Raw genomic sequence first — 22,263 nt, forward strand, 5'->3', positions numbered from 1 at the left:
TATCCTGTGAAAATGAATATAGTTTCCCTTATCATGAAAGATGAAGAAACCAAAAAGAGAGTCTTCCCCATTGGTTCTCTCACAGCTTGGGGGAGGCAGGTATTAGTTCACACTGGGTAACACTTGTTATATAAGCAGATGTCTGATTGAACAGCAACAAAAATACAAGGTATGTACATGCAGTTGAAGACCTGATAAGATCAGTTGGTTAAGGTGACATACAAAGAGTAGCCTGAATTTCAAACCTTTTTTCTGTTTGGGAAGAGATTGTTGCTCTCCACTGCCTGATCGTCGAAGGGGTAAAATTTCTGCAAATGCTGGGACAGGTCCGTGTACAAACCAGGAGGCGGTGTGTGATGTCAGGAATGCCCAGGATACCGTCCTTGCCCACAGGACCCCGGAAAGTGGGGATCCACACAGGTGAGTGTCCGTGCGGGTTTAGTGGTCTCTCCTCCCCAGACTCAAGTGAGGTGGGCTGTGGTCAGTCCCTCCAGAGTCAAGGATGAGAAAGGAGAAAAGGAGGAAGTGGCTGGCTCAGAGCCGCCCTGTGCAGTGATGTGGTTGTGCACTGCCAGGCCTTCGGGCCATCTGCACCGTCTCCCGTGGGGTCTTTCTATGCGTTTCTTCTCTTCATCGAGCCGCTTTGCCAACTAGGTAGATTTCTCATTAAGTGATAGAAGAAATGTGGAGTAATAGCCGTGGCCACATGAGCACAGTGCCGGTTAAACGAAAGATGAGACACAATGTGAGGTTCTTTTCCTAACTTGCTTTGCTCGGGGCTGGGCATGAACTCCGCCCAGTGTTACAAGGGCACAGTTGCCCTGGAACGTGTGGCTTGAGACGTGGCTGTGGCGGGAGAGTCAGGGCTGAGGTCAGCTCTGGCGAGCTGCACCTGTGAGCAGCCGGGGCCGCTTTTCCATGACCCAGATCATGCTTTTCCGAATCCGTTCAGTGTGCCCTGTGTGGAATGCCCTGGACACAGGGTTTGGCTACACCGTGCTTAGCTGCACTCGTTAGTTGAATTCTTAGAAGAGCCTTTGGTTGGTTGCCAATGCCAAGTGCTCGTGGTTTCTAAACCCAAATGGTGCTTCTTGACACCAGTCCACACCAGGACTCCTCCGTGCACCGCACTCAGGGCTCTGAGCTTCTGGTGACACCCGCACTGGGAGACACACGGATGCAGCCGCTGTGAGCGCTCCCTCGGGGCCTCCCTGGGGCTGATGTGCCCCAGACCCAGGATTCTAAGGGGAGAGGAGGGACGGGGCTGTTTGTTGTTCCTGAAACTCAAAGTCTTAACAACGGTGGTTGAGGAGAGAGAAGCAGGAGTCTGGCCATTTCCTGGATACCCCCAGGCCGGTACAGGGTTGTCCTGCTGGTGGCAGAGTGGGGGAAATGGCCCGGGCCCGTGTTAATGATTTGCTTGCAGGAAATGGAAAGTGGATCCTCCTCACAGCCTGTCTGCCTTGCTCTAGAATTTGTGAGACACCATCCAGAGCAAATGTCCTTTCTGTCACTGCGAGGTAACCTGGGCCCTCCCCGGGACCAAGTACCCAGTCACCAGAGGGAACGGGGCAGGGGAAGCTCTGCAGGGACTGTCACACAAACTACAAATGCTGCACCGACCAGGGCCCGCCACGGTCCTGTGGGTTTTGCCCGCTCTGCTTAGGAGGAGGGAGGGGGATCTGTGTGCATCTTTGAAACTGTCACAATATACTGAGAAGCAGCCTGACAGAACTGTCATCCCCATTAATACCACATGACAGATTGTGAAAAGTGGTCTTCCGGTGCCTCCCTGACACGGGGTGGTGCGAGGGTCTTCATGTCTGCCAACTGGATGCTTAATGTATGCTTTTATATTCACTTTCATTAATTATCAGTGGCATTTAAAATCTGTGTATATTTTGATTACATGTTTGGATTTTTTTAAACCGTCTCTTCTTGACATTTTACCACTACGGTGTCGATTACTCCCTTACTCGTTACTAACACATGAGTGCAAAGGTTTGGTCATTTGCCTTTCATCTTTATGGATGGTGCTTCATCATTAAGAAAAGTAACCACTGAAATAGTTTCACCATAAAGCATTAATGTTGGTCCCTTCCTAAATAAGGGGACAGTTTTCCATGGAAAGCCTGAAAATGTAGGCACAAAGTCTCCCTAGTAGTTGGTCTTTAGGAACCTGGTGCTTGAGCTCTGGGATGGTCAATACATGCTAGGATCAACCGTCAGAAATTCTTGTGTCTTGTGCTTCTCAGCAGCCCGGTGATCCCCACAATCCCCAAACTGGAGGCTGCTCACAGCTGAAGGTGGCCCCTGTGCAGGGAGGCAGGCAAAGCAGGAGGGATCCTGGCAGTCCCTGCCTCCAGACGGCAGAGGGGTGGCTCTCAGCATCCCCCTTGGGTGCACTTAGCGTCAGGGCACGAGAGATTAATAATGCCTCAGTCTGCAATTTCCTCAGCAGTGAGATTCAAGCTGGAAAGGGATTTGCTTCAAGGCCTCTGGCATGCAGTAGTAGGTCAGCGATCGATCTCCCTTCTCACCTCGAAAAAAAGAAGTCACAAGGTGATGAGATGCCCCAAAGCAGCTACTGTGCTCTGGGTCTTTAGAGAAGCCAAGTGGTATATATAAACATTCCTTCTCAACCCCAAAGGACGGCCCAAAACCGAAAAGAAACATACGAAAAAGTCAAAGCCATTTTTGATATGTGCTGCAACTCCTTAAGGTCTGCACCGGTGAGATACACGGGAGTACAGGGAACCAGATGCCTCCAGTGCTTGCTGACTCCTTCCACGGCAGGTCTCTCACTCGACATGGCCATCTCAGGAGGCAGGGCTGTGACAAAGGGAACATGTGATCTGTTCTCGGTGGAGAGCCAGCCTGACTGTGCTTTAGCTGAGCACAGGAACCCCAGTGGCGTAGTCGCAGAGGGGCACTGCCTCGCAGGGCTGCAAGCCAAGGCCAGAAGGGCAAGAGGGAGGCTTGGTTCCATCATTCCTGTCATGGACTTACTATGTCAGCGGCTAGCCTTCCCCAGCATGGTCTGGACACAGGTCATCATAGACCAGAGTTTGGGGCCTTGAGTGTGTCCTCCTCATCTGGTAAATAGAAATTAATCATTCCACAGAATGACTCAGCTGCTGCTTCTCCAGTGTGGCCCACACACTTTCCGAGAAGTACAGCAAGAGCTGAGCCAGGGCAGGCACCGTGTCTGAGCGGTGGCAGCCTCCACACTTTCACAGGGGGAATGGAATTGAACCCGAGGCTTTGGTCCAAAACCCTAGTCTCTTCCAGGCAGCCGTCCCTACAGAAAGCAGGGACTGGTAAGTAAGGGAAGAGGCAGGTGGGACAGATTGGAAATTCTTTGGTAAGGAGAAAAAAATAAATCCCCCAGGAAAATTGTCAGCCAGTTCCAAGTATCTTTGCATTTACCCTGCTCTTCCCTGAATAATTTCACAGCCATGTCCCAGGAGCCACTGTCCCTGTGGACCAGGACGGGCGTGGAAAGCCCTTGGCCGAGCCAACTTGCTGTGAACTCTTCCCCAAGGCCCCGCAGTGATGGATCCACAGGCTCATTCTGCCCGTCCCCTCGTGGCTGGCAGGAGGACGCCTTGGTAAGATTTGGGTGACAGCTCCTTTCCATCCTAGATGTTCGTGTTGTAACCAAAACTCAGGATGAAATGGTTTCAAGACTAAAAGCTTGTGTCCTTAATTATGTAATATGAGGTATAAGGAAGGAGGAGGAGGAGGTCTTTTCAGCACCTCTCAAATCATGCAAAATAGCCTGCTGTCCAAGGCCAACCCTGGGCATCTCTATTGTACCCAGTGGGGTCCGTCCCAGTTGGCCTGGAGGACAGGTGGCTGGCAGCGTCGTCCGCAGAACGTGGTCCTGCGCCGACCCAGTGTGCTCCAACATGAGTAACAAAACAGAAAGAAGATCAACGTTTTGAGAGGGAAAATGTTACAGATTAGATGAAAAACTTCCTAATCTTTTCACCAGGATAACCCCTGTTCAATGTCGCAGATGATAGGCATTCCTACACTAGGATAAAAGTGTGTTTGATTGTAGAAAATAGAGATTATACTTTACACCTTTAATTCCTACTTTTTAACTACCCTATGCTGTCATCATTTCCCAATTATTTGAAACAATTCAGAGCATAAATTTAAATCAAAGGATAGGTCATAAATGTATTTCACCTTTACCTATCGGACATTCGGGTCAATTCTCATGTAAATATCTATTTATTTTTGTATTTGTTTCATGAACATTGGCCTGCCTCACGAGATGCTGGGCAGGGAGGCTCCACGCACACTTCCCCGTGTATTCCAGGGGGGCGGCAGTGTTGGGAGGAAAAGTGCATTACATTTCGGGTCAGGACTGAAACATAGAGGCAGGAGGCGGAGGTAGGATTCAGATTGTTCTCATGGCACAGACACCTCCCGCAGGGACACCCACTGTGTCCCAGAGAAACATTGGCACAGGTGGATTTGAGAAAGTGAGGAAAGCTCTTGGTTCTGGGTTTCAGCACATTTTCTCTGAGTCGTGGGCAGGTGTCAGGTGTTCAGGGATCTCTCTCCCCAGGGAACCAACTACATTGCTGTCCTGGATCCATCACTCGGGACAGTCCCTTCATCTCTCTACATTTCCGTGCCCTCCACTGTAAACTATGGGTTACAGCCCCTGCTTCTCCCAGTGGTGCTGGTGTGGGGATTACAGGAGTAGATGATACATATTCTCGGTGAGCTGTAAGCATCATTCCCCTGTGCAGGATAAAGAGTGAGCTTCCATCCCCCATGCAGTGGAGCCATCCAAGTCCCATGTCTGGATTCACCCACTACCAGGTGTCTAGCTCACTCTGTAGGAAATCAGAACCTGACTACCTCCAGAGCAATGGTGAAGCATCAGTCCTTTACTATGTCCGAGGCTCTACTTGGAGGAAATCACTTTTGACGTCACAACAGCACACTAATGAATAGGAGGTATGGATATTTCCACATTTCAGAGCAGGAAACTGAGACACAGAGAGGTCTCAGTAACTCTCTCAGGTAGGGGTACCTTCTAAATGGGATGTGAATCCAGGCCATCGGGCGTGGTCACTGTGCTTTGCTGCGTTTCTATCACATCTCTGCTAAATCACAGTAGTTGCCCACAAAACCTGTCTGTGGGGGATTTCAGGGCACACCACACTGCAACATCTTCCTAAGTCCAACGTTGAAGGACAAATGTCTGCTAGACAGCTGGTGAGTAGGGGGAGCAGCAGGTTGAACTAGGAGTAAATTATGACTCCTGCCCCGATGGTCTTCTGCCAGCAAGGTGCCAACACTGCTCTCTCTCTCTATGCATTTCCCAGGACTCTGTGTGGAAGGAGAGAGGGAAGTTGTGGAGCCCCCCACAACCACTTTGGCTCCTTCCTCAGAAACATATAAAAGAGTCCACTTTTCTCTCCATAATCAGATGTTCCCAATCGGGAACACCGAGGAAGGTGCTGTGAAAATTTACTCATTACCTCAAGAATAGCTACTATGGTTTCTTCAGTGTTGTATACTTACGAGAAAACGACAAAGATGCTGCCTCACGTTTTCCATTTCATGTGAGCAAATTTAAATTTATTAAGTGCATCATTAGCATCACTACAGAAGTCAAGATGCATTTGTAACTCAACATCAGAAGTGCACTCAGGTAGGAAGCAGTGGGTCAGGGCTCCTGGGACAGTCGGGTGGACCCTGCCTCTACCTAGAGGTCAGCCTCTGTCCTGCCAGGGGCAATGAGGCGGAGCACCCACTTCAAGCCTGACTGTCCCTGTTGTTTCCCAGACCCACCCGGGCCGCCCTGCAATTGTCCATGCGCAGGATCACTTTGCAGAGTTTCTAGGCTCAGGGACAGGGAGCATCGCTGTGCTTGTCATTCATTTCCTCCTCCCAGCTCTTGCACTTCCTCTCTCTGCTGCCCATGAGCACCTCTCTTCCTAGCTCTTCCCCATCCCCTCCTTTTCTAATGCCCACCCTGAAGGATCTGGTCTCCTGTGGGCACTGAGGCCCTGCATCTGCGGTGTCCGGGAAACTTCTCTGCAGCCCTCCTTGGCCCCTTTCTAGCTAGCGTCGCCCTGGCCTCCGACCCTGGGTCTGCACCCTTGAGTCTGGGGAGCAGCCCTGAATAGCCCAGTGGGCAGCGGGGTTAGGACTCAGCAGGGAGGAGGAGCTCTGGGAATTGAGGATCTGCCTGGGGCCCCCAATCGGGTGTTTCCTGCCTGGGTGGCGCTGGTCATGCTCCAGGCTGCTTTTGCTTTCAGCTCTCAAGAAGCTTCCTTTCCATCGACTTAAGAGAATAAGTAAGAGGAAGCAGTTTGGAAGTCAGAACAAGAAGAGGAAATACCAGTGTGGTGAGGTTGGCATGAAAAGGGGAAGACAGCCTTGTGCCCGTGCTCTCCATCGCTTCCCTGATGGACTTGTTGTCACTTCAGGAAAATGTTCCAAAAACGTGGGGGGCCTGCTCTTGCGTGTGACCACAAAGTGGAGACAAGGGGGTGGTCGTGAGTAGACCACGGGTCAGACCCTCAGGAGCTCAGTCTCACATGTAAAGATGCTGGGGCAGAGGGACACAGATTGGCCTCCCTGCCGTTCCAGGCATTTCCTTTCAGCAAAACATCATGGCTTCGGATTCAGGCAGGGATTGACACATAGGGGTGGAAGCTGGGTCAGGCCAGTGCCCTTTTCTGGGCGGGAAATTTGGGGAAAGGAGGGAGGGGAACCCTGAATTCAGAAGTCGAGCACATAAGCTAGAGGACTCAGGGGGTTCAGGGATCTCTGTCCCCAGAAAACCAACTTCTTCTTTCTCCCTGACCCATCTGTCATTGCACTGTGCCTCTGGGCAAACCATTTAACCACTCTGCATTTCAGTGCCATGAACCACAAAACAGGGAGCATAGCCCCTAGCCCCTGCATCCAACAGGTATGATGGCGGAGGAGAGGATATGATGACAGATATTCTCCATGAGCGGTAATGCATCGTGCCCATGTAAATGCTGAAAGGCCACCTTCCCCCCCCCCCGCCCTGTAGCCATCGACGTTTCCTCTCTGGGGGGCAGTCACCCCTATATTTCTTTCAACGGTTCTATTTTTGGTGTATTTTCCAGGATCGTGGCTCAGGTTAGAAGAGGGAAAATATCAAAAAGGGTTCAAACCCGGGAGTCAGAGCAAAATCATCTACAGCCAAGAAATTCTCCTGGCTGTCCCCATCCGTGGTTCAGCAGCACCCACACGGGCATCTGGCTAAATGATGGGGGAGAGTCATGCAAATCACTTCCACTGACTACAACGTCGAATGTACTGTGGGTGTAAATCAGATCGTAGATTCAAGAGAGGGAAGTGCAGTTTGTGCAGCAGAGAGTGGATGTGGGGAGGAAGGAAGGAGCGGGGAGGGACAACTCAGAGCCCGTGCAGCTGCTTCTCATGCTCGCAAGGCCTTAGTCCAGACTGCACAGAGAATGGGTCAGATCTTTGTCTAGGAGACATGGGGGCTGAAAGACATCATGCATTAACCACTGAAGGGCCAGCCTGGGCAGCCCCCTCCTAGTTCATTAACTGTTTCACAAGCAAGTGTGGTCAGCTGAAGATGAAGCTATTTCTCTGAGCAACTGTCATATGTGCAGTTGGTTTGGAATGTTCTGGGTTCTGAGCCAGTTGGGAGTTAAGAAGACTACTGGTCATTCAGGGTGGTCACTGGCACCCTGGGAATTCTCACTGCAGGGCAGTTGAGAGAATCCAATTCTGGGGCTGCAGAGGCAAGTGAGGGGGAGCTAGAGACATATTTGTGTCCCCCCAATCCATCAGGGGTCTTCATTTGGGGAAAAGACATTGTATTGGTGTCAGGGACTGAAATGTAGAGCCAGGGGACTGCTCAGGAGTTGAGCCATTGTCTTGGGCCAGCACCCCCTTGGGGCACCAGCTGACTCCTTGTGACAGTGTTGGGCAGGTGGATGTGTACCTGGGACTGAGGACAGGGCTTGGTTCAGTGTGTGTGGGGTGACCTCATATCCGGGTGACTAGGGAACCATATCCTCTGCCGCAGAGCCCTCCCTCATCATCACTTTGACCCTGAGCACATCACTTAATCTCTCCAAATTTCCGTGCCCTGCACCATAAAGTATGGCCCCCATCCACTCTCCTGCCTACCCCACAGTGCTGATGTGAGCAGAATAAGAAATCACCATCTCTGCACTGTCGGAAGTCAAGTATTGAAGTCTCCAGCCGTTCCCGTTGAGGGTCTGTCCCACTCCTCAGTTATCTCCTTCCCTTTCATGTGTTTTGGAGTCCTCTCATTAAGTATGAAATGATCATAATTATCTCCTTGAAGAGTGGCCACTTTTAGTACTAGTCATTGTCCTTCTTTGTGTAAAAAATATCATAACCTTTGTCTTAGATTAACAAAACTGGCCTAGGTGTTATCTTAGATTAATATCTGCTTGGTGCCTAGTTTCCCATCATTTAACCCTCAACCTCTTTTTTCCTGGATGTAAAGGCTGACTCTTGTAGAGAGCACAGAGACCGCAGATTTTTAGCCCCACTGCAAAACTCTGCCTCTTAATGGAGGGTGTAATCCATGTCAATTTAAGTTAATTACTTTTCAAGTAGCATTGCAATCTGTCCTTTTTCCATTTGTTTTCTATGTGTGTTATATATTTTTTTGTTCTCACATGCCTCCATTACTGCTGTTCTTGATGTTATGTCCCAGAGTATTAACTAAATCCCCATGTTGTTGTTTTTCCTGTGTATTCTGGCTTATATTCTTAGTAGCTTTCCTGGGCATTACAATTAGTATCTTTATAACATTCTAATTGGATTAACACCAGATTAATTTCCAAGACATACAGAAACTTTAGTTGATCCATATCCCCTCCTTTTGCCATTATTGTCCTACATACTACATTTCTACATTTCGACAATGTAAGCTGATCAACACCAATTTATATTGACTTCATGTAGTGTCCTTGTAAATCAGAAGAAAATAATATTTTTTATTTAAATTCAATTAGCCAAGGTATAGTACATCATTGATTTTTGATATAATGTTCAATGATTCATTAGTTCAGCATTGAGTGTTCTTGTAAATCAGAAGAATATATTTTATGCACTTATCCCAGATACATTTTATGCACTTATACATTTTACTTGCTTGTATATTCATCTCTGTAACTATTTCTCCATGGAAAATTGAGTTACTCTGTTGTCTTTTTCTTTCCACTTGACAGACCCCCCCTAATGTTTCTTGCAGGGCTGTTGACAGCTGAGAGTTCTCTCAGGTTTTGCTTATCTGGGAATGTCTTGAAATGTCCTTCATTACTGAAGGAGGTCTGTGCTAGTTGCACATTTGTTGCTTGACAAATTTTCTCTTGCAGCAGCTTTCATGTGTCACCCTGCTGCCTCTGGCCTCTGTGGCTTCTGATGAAAATTAGTCATTCACCTTATTGTGGACCCTCTGTACACCAGGAGGTCCTTTTCTTGTAGCTTCTGTGATTCTGGTTTAACTTTGGCCTTGAACCATTTTACTATGAGGTGGATTATTCCTCTCCATCTTTGTTGAACTTCTTAAATGTTGAGATGAATGAAATGTGGTGAGATTTGGGCTATTATTCCTTCATGTATTCTCACTATCCCTTTCTTTCTTTTATTTTTCTGGGGACTGTCTTGGTGCCTGTGTCGGGATGCTTGTAAGTAATACACAGGTCTCTGGGACTCCGTTCATTTTCCTCCCCTGCTCTTAGTTTTTTAAATTTGCTGTTCATAAGACTGGATGTCAAGTGACCTATGTTCAAATTTACTGGTTCTGTCTTCCTCCTGCTCACATCTGCTGTTAAGCCCCATTGTGGATGTAAATTGTCACCCCAAATTATATATGAGAGCCATAGTCTCAATCAGATCTTTGCAGATATAATCTAGTTGAGATACAGTTACACTGGACTAGAGTGGGCCCTAATCAAATGGCTGTTGTCCTTACAGGAAGGTAGTTTTGGACACACGGACACAAGAAGGAAGGACATGGAATGACAAAGATGGCAGTACAGCAGCTGTAAGCCAAGGGAAGCCCCGAGTTTCCAGAAAATACCAAAAGCTGGAAAAAGGCAAAGTCAGAAAATTCCCTAGCTCTTTCATAGGGAGCAGAGCCCCTCCTACAGCTGGACTTTGCTGACAGCCAGTCTAGCAGTCAGGCCTGTGTCAGGAAAGCAATCTATGTCACTTTTGTGCATAGAACCAGACTTCCTTTTTCTCTTGTAGATCTATTGTTGTTGTTGTTGTTGTTATCATCATCATCATCATCATCATCATCATCATCCCAGGGGCAGGGGAGTATAGACTGGGCTTAAAATAATAGAACATGGCGGGCACCTGGGTGGCTCAGTTGGTTAAGCGACTGCCTTCGGCTCAGGTCATGATCCTGGAGTCCCAGGATCGAGTCCCGCATCGGGCTCCCTGCTCGGCAGGGAGTCTGCTTCTCCCTCTGACCCTCCCCCCTCTTATGTGCTCTCTCTCATTCTCTCTCTCTCAAAAAAAAATAAAAATAAAAAAAAATAATAGAACATGGCAACTCTGGGAATCAGATTCCTATGCTTCCCCAAGATTTGTTGTTTCTGCTATTTTTTGTCATTGCTCTTTTGTTTTTAAAGATTTTATTTATTTATTTGACAGAGAGAGACACAGCGAGAGAGGGAACACAAGCCGGGGGAGTGGGAGAGGGAGAAGCAGACTTCCTGCAGAGCAGGGAGCCCGATGCGGGGCTCGATCCCAGGACGCTGGGACCACGACCTGAGCCAAAGGCAGCCGCTTAATGTCTGAGCCACCCAGGCGCCCCTCATTGCTCTTTTCTTGTGAGTGACCCTTCTGAACTAATTCTCCAAGCCTGTCATCTCGCTCACATGTGACCACTGTAGGTCCTGCTTGGCTGCTGGGTGGTCACCAGTGTCTGGGTAGAGACTGCATTAGCAGCCTCGAATGGAGGAGCGGCTCAGGCTGTGCCGAGGGCTCCGTGGGCATGTGGGGCCGTGTCTTGCACACTGAGCCAGCAGCTGAGAACTCTGCCGGAAGCCTCCCTTCCTGCACGTGCACAGCTTCAGGCTCAGCCCGAGGTGCCAGTGTGTGGCCTTGTCAGGTCTCCTGAGTACGCACACAGCCCTGCAGTGGTGCATGTTCCAGATTCCTGAGAAGAAGTCGGGGCTTCTCAAAGCCCCTATGGAAACCTCACTCCTCAGCTCTTCTTTTAAGGTTTTTGTGAGTCTGTTTTTTGCACCAGTTGTTATCCCTCACATTAAACAACCACAAGTTGAACAGTTGCCTGTATTCTTCTTTGTTTTATGTAATTTTTTACTATTACGCCAGGGAAAGACTTGTTATTCTGGGCAGCTTCCAAGTCAGATTGAATACAGACAGTTGAACAGATGGGGTCTTACAGAGACCCATTAGATTGGCCCATTAGCGATCAGGCTCTAGGAGGGAGGTGTTGTGGGGGCTCCAGCCCTGCTCTGCTCCCTCCAGTGGCTGCCACCTTGTTGACTTTGACTGTGAACGTGGCTCTTAGTTTTCTGAACTTCCGTGGACCCGCAGGGCAGGGACTGGGACCAGGACAAGTTATAATGGCAGAAATCTCATGCTTCTGTGATTCAGCTGTTTTTTGGTTTTGGTTTCCTGGAGTCGATGTTCCCTCTACTGCTGCAAGTTCTGGTTAATTGCCAGAGTTCTGAAAATACGGATGGGGACCATTGTTGCCAGTTTCCTCCATTGCTCTCTTGGAAGAGAGGATCTCTAAATGCCATTGTCACCTTAGTCAGTGACCACATCCTATTCTCTTGAATATTCTCAGGCCATGATTGTGACTGATGATCCCTGGGGTCAACAGAACGTATGTCTCAGATGAAACTCTTCATGCAGTCGTGTGAGACTGTTAGGTCATACACATGACATTCAACGTAAAAATAGAGGTGAGTGTCTGTTTAAAAGAAGTTGTCTTAAAAATCCTATACTGAATATTATGACGTAAGCTGGCTGATATTGACAACATCCTACCATTGGAACTACATTGTTAGACAGAGTTGTGTTGTGTTGTATTCCTCCTCTGACTTAAAAACCGTTTTAACTTATTGTAGGTATGGTCTTAGAGTGGTGGAGTTTGATGTTTTGTTTATATATGCTTTCTTGCATTTATAGATTTATTTAATTCATCCTCACAGTCAAAGAGCTGTTTTGGAATATATTTGAATAACTATTTTTGGCCATGGATGTTTCATCAAATAGTATGTTGATAAGGCTTGCACTTTATGGAAAAGAAACAAGAACACGTGCAGGGATTCTAAGATAGGATGTAAAGCTTCCAGTCATTGTAAATCCACATTGTATCTTTAAAATACACGCAACTTTGGTTAATGATAGCCTTCATAATAAAAAAGAATGCACAGGCTGAGAATTTTTGACTTGCATAAATCTACTTCTTCTACATATCTATAAGATTTGCCAGGGAGGCAGCTCAGGATGTGTCTATTATCCTTTAATTAATTGGAATGTCTTTAATGTTTGGGAGATTTATATTTTAACATAGTACTTGAATAAATAATAGTAAATATTAAATAAAATAAATCTCAAAACTTTAAAAAATAACAAAAAAATAAAATACATGCAAAATAGTCCCCAATTGCCCAAAGGCTCTCCTCAGCCTTCAAGAGGATGTGGCTGATGTTTGTCCTCCTGTTTTCTTGACCATTGTAAACATCAATATCATTCAGATGTGTATGTGGCACGTGGCTGGGGAGGACTTGAATTCTCATTGAACCTCATGTCATGGAAGTCTGAGCCTCATGACAGCATTCCTGTGGATTTGGGCTGACTCTGTGCCCTGAGTTCTGTCTAAGCAGCGTGCACATTCTGCAGTTTCCTTGTTTGGTGATAAGTTGTCAGTTGCTTGAGAAAAAGCTCTGGTTTTATTGGCCTCCCCTGGCCTCCTCCTCAAACTTGCCTCATCACCTCCTGATTCCATGCATATGCTATTCCTATGCAGGAGACATCCTCTCCCCTACTGCCTGCCCCAGTCATGACCCAGGCTGTACCCCAGTTACCCTGAATGTGTTCCTCAGATGGGGGTTCAGCCCCCTCCCAGAGAGCCTCCCAAGATCTCCCACAGCAGAATTGTGCCCAGGTGATCTGTTTCAGGAATCTCCCAGTGGATTAATTTTTTATTGTATGGTTATATTATGTGCATCACCCCAGAATAATTAAGATTAGTCCCTAATACCCCACATTGAAGTTTCAGGTGTTTTACAGCATGTACTTCTTGATTGACAGGAATTATGTACAAATGGAAAGCTGGCTTTGGCTATTTATACATTATCAGTTCATGGCACATATCAGAGGAAACACTAAAATGCCAAAGTACACATCAAGTTAAATTCAGATTCTTGACATTGATTTGTTTACAGTTAAATTTTTTTGGAAAATTTGTTTCACAAGAATCAGCTCTGGATGTCTTAAATAAAATTTTTATTTTGACATCACGTCAGAAATCCATCCAAAGTCATCCATCATGGCCTATCAGGTACTCTAAATAGCTATACTAGGAATCACATCCCCAACAACAAAAAATCCTCTCAAAATCATAAATTAAAATTAGTTGTTATCTGACATTTGCCAAAGTGATGGAGATTATGTGATGATATTATTAAAACATTAAGTTCTTAAAAGTATACATGAAATGACATAATAAACTTTTATAAAACTGTGCCAGAAAAATGATTTATTTAGATATCATTTGGAAAAAACAATGGTAGGATTGCATTACCTAAAGAAGCAAAAAGATTGTTTTGTAATGTGTAAATTGATGCTGTTACTCATGTTTTTTCCAATCCTGTTCTGTTTCATAAGTCATAAAACATTTTTAAGAAATACACTTTATATTTACTGCCTGGAACTGCATATTTCTCCCAGCTTTTTGCACAAGGGGTTCCGAATTTTCACTTTGCAAGGGACCACACAGAGCATGTGGCCAGTCCTGCAGGTGGTTAAAATGTATGTGGCCCCCTGCATGACAGCTCAAGGGAGTAGATGGACAAGGGGTGAAACCAGCAGAGAGGCTTTGAATCCAACCACTCGGAGTGCACAGATTGACCTTTGCAGCCAAGAGGGTCCTGCACAGACGTGACCTGCCTCATCTCATGAGTCCATGTAAGGACTCCCCTTGCAAAAGTAGTGTGGACCCATGACCTGCACGCACGCCACGGGAGGCCCCATCCAGTGGTGGGGAGGACCCACTGTCCACACAGAACTACCCTCATTACAGACCTGGAATTCAGGATGGAGGGCAGGAGAGAGGGAGGTCAATGCACGAAATGCCTTTAAAATCTGAAATGCAAGAGGAATCCAGTGTTTCCAAAGAATATTTTTCTGCCCCCAGAGAAAAGGAAACCTCAAAACGAAATTAATGAAATTTATTGGAATATGAGGGAGATATGTTTGCATGGCTCAGGCAGTCCACCTGAGAGAACATCACTAATTGTCATCCTTGGCTCCAAGGGGCTCCTGGAGGGAAAACAGGGCCATTCTGGGGAGAGGGGCCCTGTAGAAAAGACTTTTTCAAAAAATAATTTATTTATTTATTTGATAGGTGGAGAGAGAGAGCATGAGTGGGGTGAGGGGCAGTGGGAGAAGCAGGCTCCCTTCTGATCAGGGATCCTCATGTGAAGCTCAATCCCAGGACTACGGGATAATGATGGAACCGATGGCAGACGCTTAACCATCTGAGCCCCCCAGGCACCCCAGGAAAGACTTTTTTAAACAGTATTTTATTAATAACAGTTTTAGAGAATAGCAGATATAAATTTTAAGTCAATGTGCCCCCTCCAGGGGTATCTTTTCTTTTCTTTTTTTTTAATTTTAGTTCGTTAACATACAGTGCATTATTGGTTTCTGGAGTAGAATTCAGTGATTCATCACTTACATACAGCACTCAGTGCTGATCACAACAAGTGCCCTCTTTCATACCCATCGTCCATCTATCCATCCCAGACCCATTTCTTTCCATCAACCCACAGTGTGCAGAGCTGCTTTCACTCTGAAAGTTCTATCATGACCCATTGCCATGGTGACCAATGATGCAACCGTTTCTTCCATTTCAAATGTCACTCTGTGAGCCGAGCCCTTGCCGTTTGGTAACAGGTGTGAAGGTTCACACGATGGGCAACCTGAATTGCTGTTCTACAGGTATGTTCATATGGATTTTCTGAATTCTCTTTTCTCAAGTTGGCTGCCTCACTTCTAGAGAAATTTGTTTCCTTTTTTTCTTTTCATGGCCACCTTCCAATCTGTCCACACTGATAGATGAATATTCTAGGTTTTCCGTATTAGTTACTTCCAATTTTTCAATGAGGCTGGCTTCCTTAAATAGCTTCTAAATTCAGAAAACTATACTATTTCCGAATGCCAATTTCATACATAGTCATACCAAGAACGCACACAGGGAACACACCACACTGCTCTCACTGGATCAGGAGAATCTTGATGCCATCTCAGCAACACATTATAGGGAAAGGAGTTACAAGTCACCTCTTCTCAAAGTGGATGACAAAATCTGGAAGCTACTGTGAGTAGTCTAAATCCAGACATTTTTAGAAGGAGAGAAACTGGAATATCTTGTGGTATTTTCATGGGTTGATGTGGAAGGGTTCACTGGCTGTCTGGATGATGCCTGGGAGTGAACGAGAAGGGACTGTGCCATCGGGTAAGTGGAATGAACTCTCGGTAACTCTCTCAGGTAGGTGTGGCTGCTAAATGGGATGTGAATCCAGGCCATCAGGTGTGGTCACTGTGCTTTGCTGTGTTTCTATCATATCTGCTAAATAACCGTAGTTGCCCACAACAACTGTCAGTTTTCAGTGCACACCACACTGCAACATCTTCCTAAGTCCGACTTTGAGGGAGGAATGTCTGCTGAGGAGTTGCTGAGTACGGGGAGCCAAAGGTTGAACTAGGAGTAGCTATAATGTCTAATTCCCCTATGGTCTACTGCCAGCAAGATGCCAACTCTGCTCTCTATTTCTTTGCTTTTCCTAGAACTTTGTGTGGAAGATCAGCCTAAAGCTGTGGAACCCCCCACAACCACATTGGCCGCTTCCAACAGAGAAGGAAAAGAGTTTTCTTCTCTCTCCATAACCAGGTGTACCCAATTGGGAATAGCGAGGAAGGTACTGTGGAAATTTACTCATTAGGTTGATTTAAGAATAAGTCTTTCATTCAATAACATAGACATAACAGAAGAGTATAAAAATGTGGAGACACATTTTTCTATTATTTCATAGGTACAGATATAAATTTATTAAGTCCATCACCATTAAGTATAGAAGTCAAGATTAATTTCTCCCTGAAACCGGATCCATGTGTCATAGGAAAAAAGAGTCCCTGATGAATATCCAACTTTTACATCAACATGGATGGGACTGAAGGAGATTATGCTAAGTGAGATAAGTCAAGCAAAGAAAGTCAATTATCATATGGTTTCACTTACTTGCAGAACATAAGGAATAGCATGCAGGACATTAGGAGAAGGAAGGGAAAAATGAAGGGAGGGAAATCGGAGGGAGAGATGAACCATGAGAGACTATGGACTCTGAGAAATAGGGTTTTAGAGGGGAGGGGAGAGGGGGGATTAGTTAGCCTGGTGATGGGTATTAAGGAGGGCACATACTGCATGGAGCACTGGGTGTTATACGAAAACAATGGATCGTGGATCACCACATCAAAAACTAATGATGTATTGTATGGTGACTAACATAACATAATAAAATTAAAAAAAAAAAAAAAAAGAGTCCCTGAGCGGAATGTATGGACCTTAGCTATTTCTTGAACACAAGTCAATATAGATCTCTCCATGAAACTCTGTTTCTAGATTTTTAGTAAGTAAGAGACAATGTTTTGACCCGGTTTAGATTAAAATAAAATTGGAACAGATAAGACAGGAAGTTTCCATATCCCACCCCTCCACTTTTCTCCATTAACCACATCTTACATGTGTGTACAATATACCTTATGATTAACGAAACAACCTCAAACTTTTTAAGAACTAAAGTCCACAGTTTACATTAAAATACTTTCTTTGTGTTTACCGTTCTACACGTTTGACAAATGCATAATGTCAAGTATTCCCGTTCCGGTAACAGACAGAAATCTGTGCACCAATGTTCGAGACAGTAGTATTCCCAGTAGCCATAGACAGACACAACCCAAAAATCCATCCTGTGAGGGAAGGACACATTAAATGGGATATGTACACATAATGGAATGCTATTTAGCCATAAGAAGAAACTGAAGTATTCAATATGCTACGAAATGGATGGACCTTGAAAAACTAAGATGCTTTTTGAAAGAAGGCATGCACAGAAAGACGTGTATTACACAATCCCACTTTTTGAGGAAACGAGTAGGGAAATTCGTAGACCCAGAAAGTAGAAAGGAGGACGGAGGGAGGAAGGGGGGAGGTGCAGTCATTTTTCATGGGTACAGAGGTTACTTAGGATGGAAATGCTCTGGATATAGATGGTAGTGCTGACTACAAAGCCTTACGAATGTAAATAGTGTCATTGAGTATACACTTATTAATAAAAGCATTAACACTATGTAGATTCCATCCCATAAAAACCTAATAATCTGAGGCAATAGCGGACAGATACCGTCGCAGCATATATGCTGGGATGAAAGCTGAACTGGTCCCGTGACAGGGGAGGAAGTGGGAATGTGGCTGGCCTTCACAGTGGGTTGGAGGGCTCAGGGGACTGCGCCATGAAACACACTGTGCCTTGAGTGCTTCCCAGTTTCAGACTGACGATTTCCCATTGAGGAGATCCCCTCAGCTTGAAAGCCAAGGCCCCGTTTCTCTTTTCCCTCCTGCTCCTCTCCACTGTATTGCTTCATACGCCAAGGAGATTGGCCCGGCTTGTTCACCGATCACATACATTCACTGTGGCCCCGTGTCCACATCAGGCAAAACTCCCTGAGTCATTCCTGAGCAGCGCAACCAATACCCTGACAGCTGCTCTGTGTTCTCCTAGATCCTGTGGAGCGCCAGACTGACGACTTTACCAGGGACAGGACAGAGGAAGGGGCCCCATCTGTCCCTGAGGTAAGCTCACCTCTCTTTCCTGAGATAGAAATGTCCCTTCCTTGATTTCTTCTTCAGTCAATGCAGGATGAAAATCCGGCACTACACCTTAGAGATGACATAAGCAGTCTCCTTTGTTGGAGGAATGCTCAGTGAAAGTCTGTTACGAACTGACAGTGGATACAAAACGGGTGATGAAAGAGGACAGCCTCAGTTACAAACTGTATGGGGTCAAACACCGTCTTCAGCAGAAAACGGTTCGCCTTGAAAAAGAATTTTCTCTCTGTTGATCAGAATGGACTTCAGAGACCTGCCATGAAAAGCTCAAGCATCAATACATATGTCCTCTTTCACTTGGGTGGGGGGACATTGGCTCAACCACTGTACCCCATCCAATTACCTGAAGTCCTTGCACCAAACAAAAGAGCTGTGTCAACAGGGTACAGGATGGTGTGATCCTCATAGTGTTTTATTTTCTCCCATCACAGGTGGATGCTGCGAGAAACGAAAACTCTACGTATTTAAGAGTATCACTCTTTGTGGTGAAGTCTAGGGTAAAAAGAAGTTTGCAACCTGATTTTGGTTCCTCCAGGGAATGAGGGTTGGGGTATATTGAGAGGGACTGTCCTGTAAAGCACTGTGATCACGTTGTACAGGGCCTGGAAGGACTATGGCATATAGAAGGTAGGACTCGTGTGCGGGTGGGTTGAAGGGCACACACGCGCATGTGTGTGTGTGGGTGTGTATGTCTATGTGTTATGATTGTTAATGTAAATGTGTGCAATCTGAGGAGGTATTTCTCACACTTCCATCATAAAAGAACTGTCACCCTTCCGAAACACTCAAAACACCATGGCACACTTTACATACTCATTCCCTCCCTCACCACAGCTGTACCTAGAGGATGTTTCCATTTCCTTTCCTGAGATGGGGATGGTTCGGAGATGAATGATCCAAACCCTTGGCCACCTACATGGAGAGCCAAGCTGGGAACCCCGGTGTCAATCTGAATACCGCTCTGGGCTATGGACCTGTATTAATCACTCAGCCAGGTGGTCATGAACTAGCAAAGGAGCGAGCTAGCAAAGGAGCACCGGCATCTGTTTATACAGCCAAAACACTAGATCCTACCAATGTCCCCTACACTGCCCAACATTACACAGTGGCCTCCATGGTCACATAAAGCAGGGCAACTATAGGAGCACATATCAACGATTTTAGCCTGGTCCCTGGACTCGAGTGCACATAGAAAGGCCACATCGTCCTGGTCAAGCCCGTCGCTGCTGGAAAGTGTATGGCCCCATGGAGGACAGCACGGGGCAACATCTGTCATAGCTGGGGTCGCTGTGTATATACATGACCAATAACAGAGAAGAACCAGGGAGGTCATTTAGTGTACTTGGTAAGATTTCCATAAGCCTCAGGAAGGTTCAGATTCTGCAAGCACACACTCACGGACCACTGGCAAACAGGAACTCACGGTCAACCCTGGTTGTAAGGTCTGTGCCCAACACCCCTGCTGCAAATCATCCGCACAGCTGGCGCTCACTCCAGGCCTCCTCTGTGTGAGGAGCTTCCCATTGGCCAGAGGGCCTGGGCCAGTGTGGACAACCACTGTCTTGATGGACACAACCACCTTGTACAGCCCGAGAAAAGTGGAAGGAATATATCAAATGGATTGACAGTGGCTATTTTTTTTTTACAAGGTAGGGTGTCAATATTTTCAAATATCGTACATTTGATTTTCTTTAGGAGAAACGATTAATGAAGAAAACTACTAGGATACTTTCTCTAGGATTGAATTCAGCCCCGCAACAAAGGCTGCTTTTCATGCAGTGCAAAATCTTACAAACATGATGAACAGAGTAGCGGCACATGGGGATCCTGGGGCAAGAACTGATTTCCAAAGAAGAAGAGAGTGACAGTTTAGTTGCATTTCAGTCAAGAGAGGTTATGGGACTCAGTCCTCACACAGAAACCACTTTAGGGTTTACATGTATTTGATTGACTATTGCGCTTTGATCAGGCTTGCCTTAGCTAGAAAGACAAAAGCCCTGTTCTCATTTCCTTCCTGCTCCTCTCCCATCCCTTCCTCTGTCCACCAAGGAGGATGCCCAGCAGCGGTGCAGTCCATACATCTTAACCACCCACATGCACACACTCGCCTCCTGTCCTCATTCACCCACACTCCCTGACTAGTTTCTGAGCAGCCACACCAGTGTCCTCACAGTGGCTCTCTATCCTCCTAGCTGGTCCCGAGGGCCTGATGGAAGGACCCAGTTTGAAGGCAGAGGAAGAAACTGCGACTCTCCTTCAGGTAAAGTTATTTTTTTAAAGATTGTATTTTTATGAGAGAGGAAGAGAGAGAGAGGAAGCAGGGGGAGTAGCAGAGGGAGAGGGAGAAGCAGGCTCCCCGTTGAGCACGGAGCCCAATGTGGGGCTCCATCCCAGGTCCCTGGGATCACAATCTGAGCTGAAGGCACACGCTTAAACAACTGAGAAACTCAGGCTCCATGGTAAGGTCATTTTCTGTGTCTGAAGTACAACCACTGTTTTATTTCTATTTCCATGAACAACTGAGCATGTACATTCCAGAGGATATATACAATGTCCTCGGTGTTGAGAGTTTCCTGTGAGTGTATACTACTAACTGACCCATATTTAGAGGGGCATTAAAACAAACAAACCTCACCACCAATTAGTTACACAATGTATGGTAGCGAGCATTTTCTAGGAGATAATTTTGTCTGTGGAAAATAACTTTGTATTTGCTGACTCAAATGGACTTGCGAGATCTGACTATCAAAGGTGGAGCCTCTTTTGCAGGTGATTTTATCAGTTTTTTAAATCATAAACTCAATAACTGTATCCCACCTAGCTTGCTTACATCACCAAGAGAACAAAAGATGTGTGCAAACGGTGTGCACAGGATGATGTGATCCTCATAGTGTTTCCCTTTCTCTAACCGTAGGAGGAGGCAACCGGAAATGGTCCAAGTACGTATTCTAAGATCAGTCACTTCTTGAGGACAAATCTAGCTGATGAACAGAGTGGGGCTTTCACCTCCCCTTTGGTCTGGAGAGCTTCCCTGATTCTGGGCTCCTGCTGGGAATGGAGGCTGGGGCTGAGTGAGAAAAACTGATTGTCCTGTAGAAACCTATGACCCTGTTCTACAGTCCCTGGAAGCAAGTAGGTCATTTAGGTGGTGTGGCTGGTGTGCATGAGGGTTGGGGGTTGTTTCTGTGAGTCGATGGGATGGGATTGTGCATGTGGGTGTGTTGAGTGCGTATGTTTCACCAGAAGACATTTCCCACTTACACACATCAATATAAGTGGCACATTTCCAAAGGTAAACCTCATCCGCACAGTGCACACCACGTAGGACACCACATTCCTCCCTGACCACAGCTACACCTGGAGGTTTGCTTAGGGCTCCCTTTCCTAGGATGGGGATGGGGCAGAAATGAAGGGCCCAACATCTGTCATAGTTGGGGACAATTCCCATACATGACCAAAGCAGAGAAGAATCAGGAAGACATTTTGGTCTATCAAAAAATCATCTTTAGCCTTCAAAAATGCTCACATCTTGAAAGCACATGCTGAAGGGCAAGTGGCAAATGGGGATTCCCACTAAAGGTTCATCATTAGGTTGGTGCCCGACCAAACTTACTTCAAATCTCCTGCATGGCCAGGTGAGAGAGTGTCCGTGCTCTCACCAGACCTCCCCTCTGTAATGAACTTGCCACTTGCAATGAACTTGCCACTTGCAATGAACTTCCCACTGACTCAAAGGACACACACACATTGCACAGAAACGGAAGACTGGAAAGAAACAGCACGTCGTTGACAGTGGCTATTTTGAAATGCAGGCATGTCAGTATGTTGAAAACTTGTATCTTTGATTTTCCTCACGATAAATGATTAGTGAACAAATACAAAACTGGAGGGTACTTTTGGTAGGATTGAATGTAGCCCTGCAACACGGTGTTCTTTAAATGAATTCCAATCTTCTAGAAGAGATGAGATCTAGGTAGGAGCAGCGTAGGTTTATCCTGGCAAAGAATCTGTCTTGAAAATGACCACAACACAGGCGCAGTTTTGCTGAACTTCAAAGAGTCAGTAGGGTCACAGGACTGTGT

At 46.2% G+C, this 22,263-nt stretch overlaps 1 long non-coding RNA gene across 1 annotated transcript; it reads left to right on the forward strand.

The window, feature by feature from the left end:
* Positions 1-220: 220 nt before the first annotated feature.
* On the forward strand, positions 221-21,676 carry LOC118543341 (uncharacterized). The gene is made up of 7 exons (XR_013443174.1): positions 221-420; positions 11,852-11,969; positions 16,084-16,214; positions 18,075-18,145; positions 18,613-18,808; positions 20,374-20,441; positions 21,096-21,676. It is a non-coding gene; the product is annotated as an uncharacterized LOC118543341 (long non-coding RNA).
* Positions 21,677-22,263: the final 587 nt, after the last annotated feature.

Source organism: Halichoerus grypus, chromosome 13 (genome assembly GCF_964656455.1).
Source record: "Halichoerus grypus chromosome 13, mHalGry1.hap1.1, whole genome shotgun sequence".
NCBI lineage: Eukaryota > Metazoa > Chordata > Mammalia > Carnivora > Phocidae > Halichoerus > Halichoerus grypus.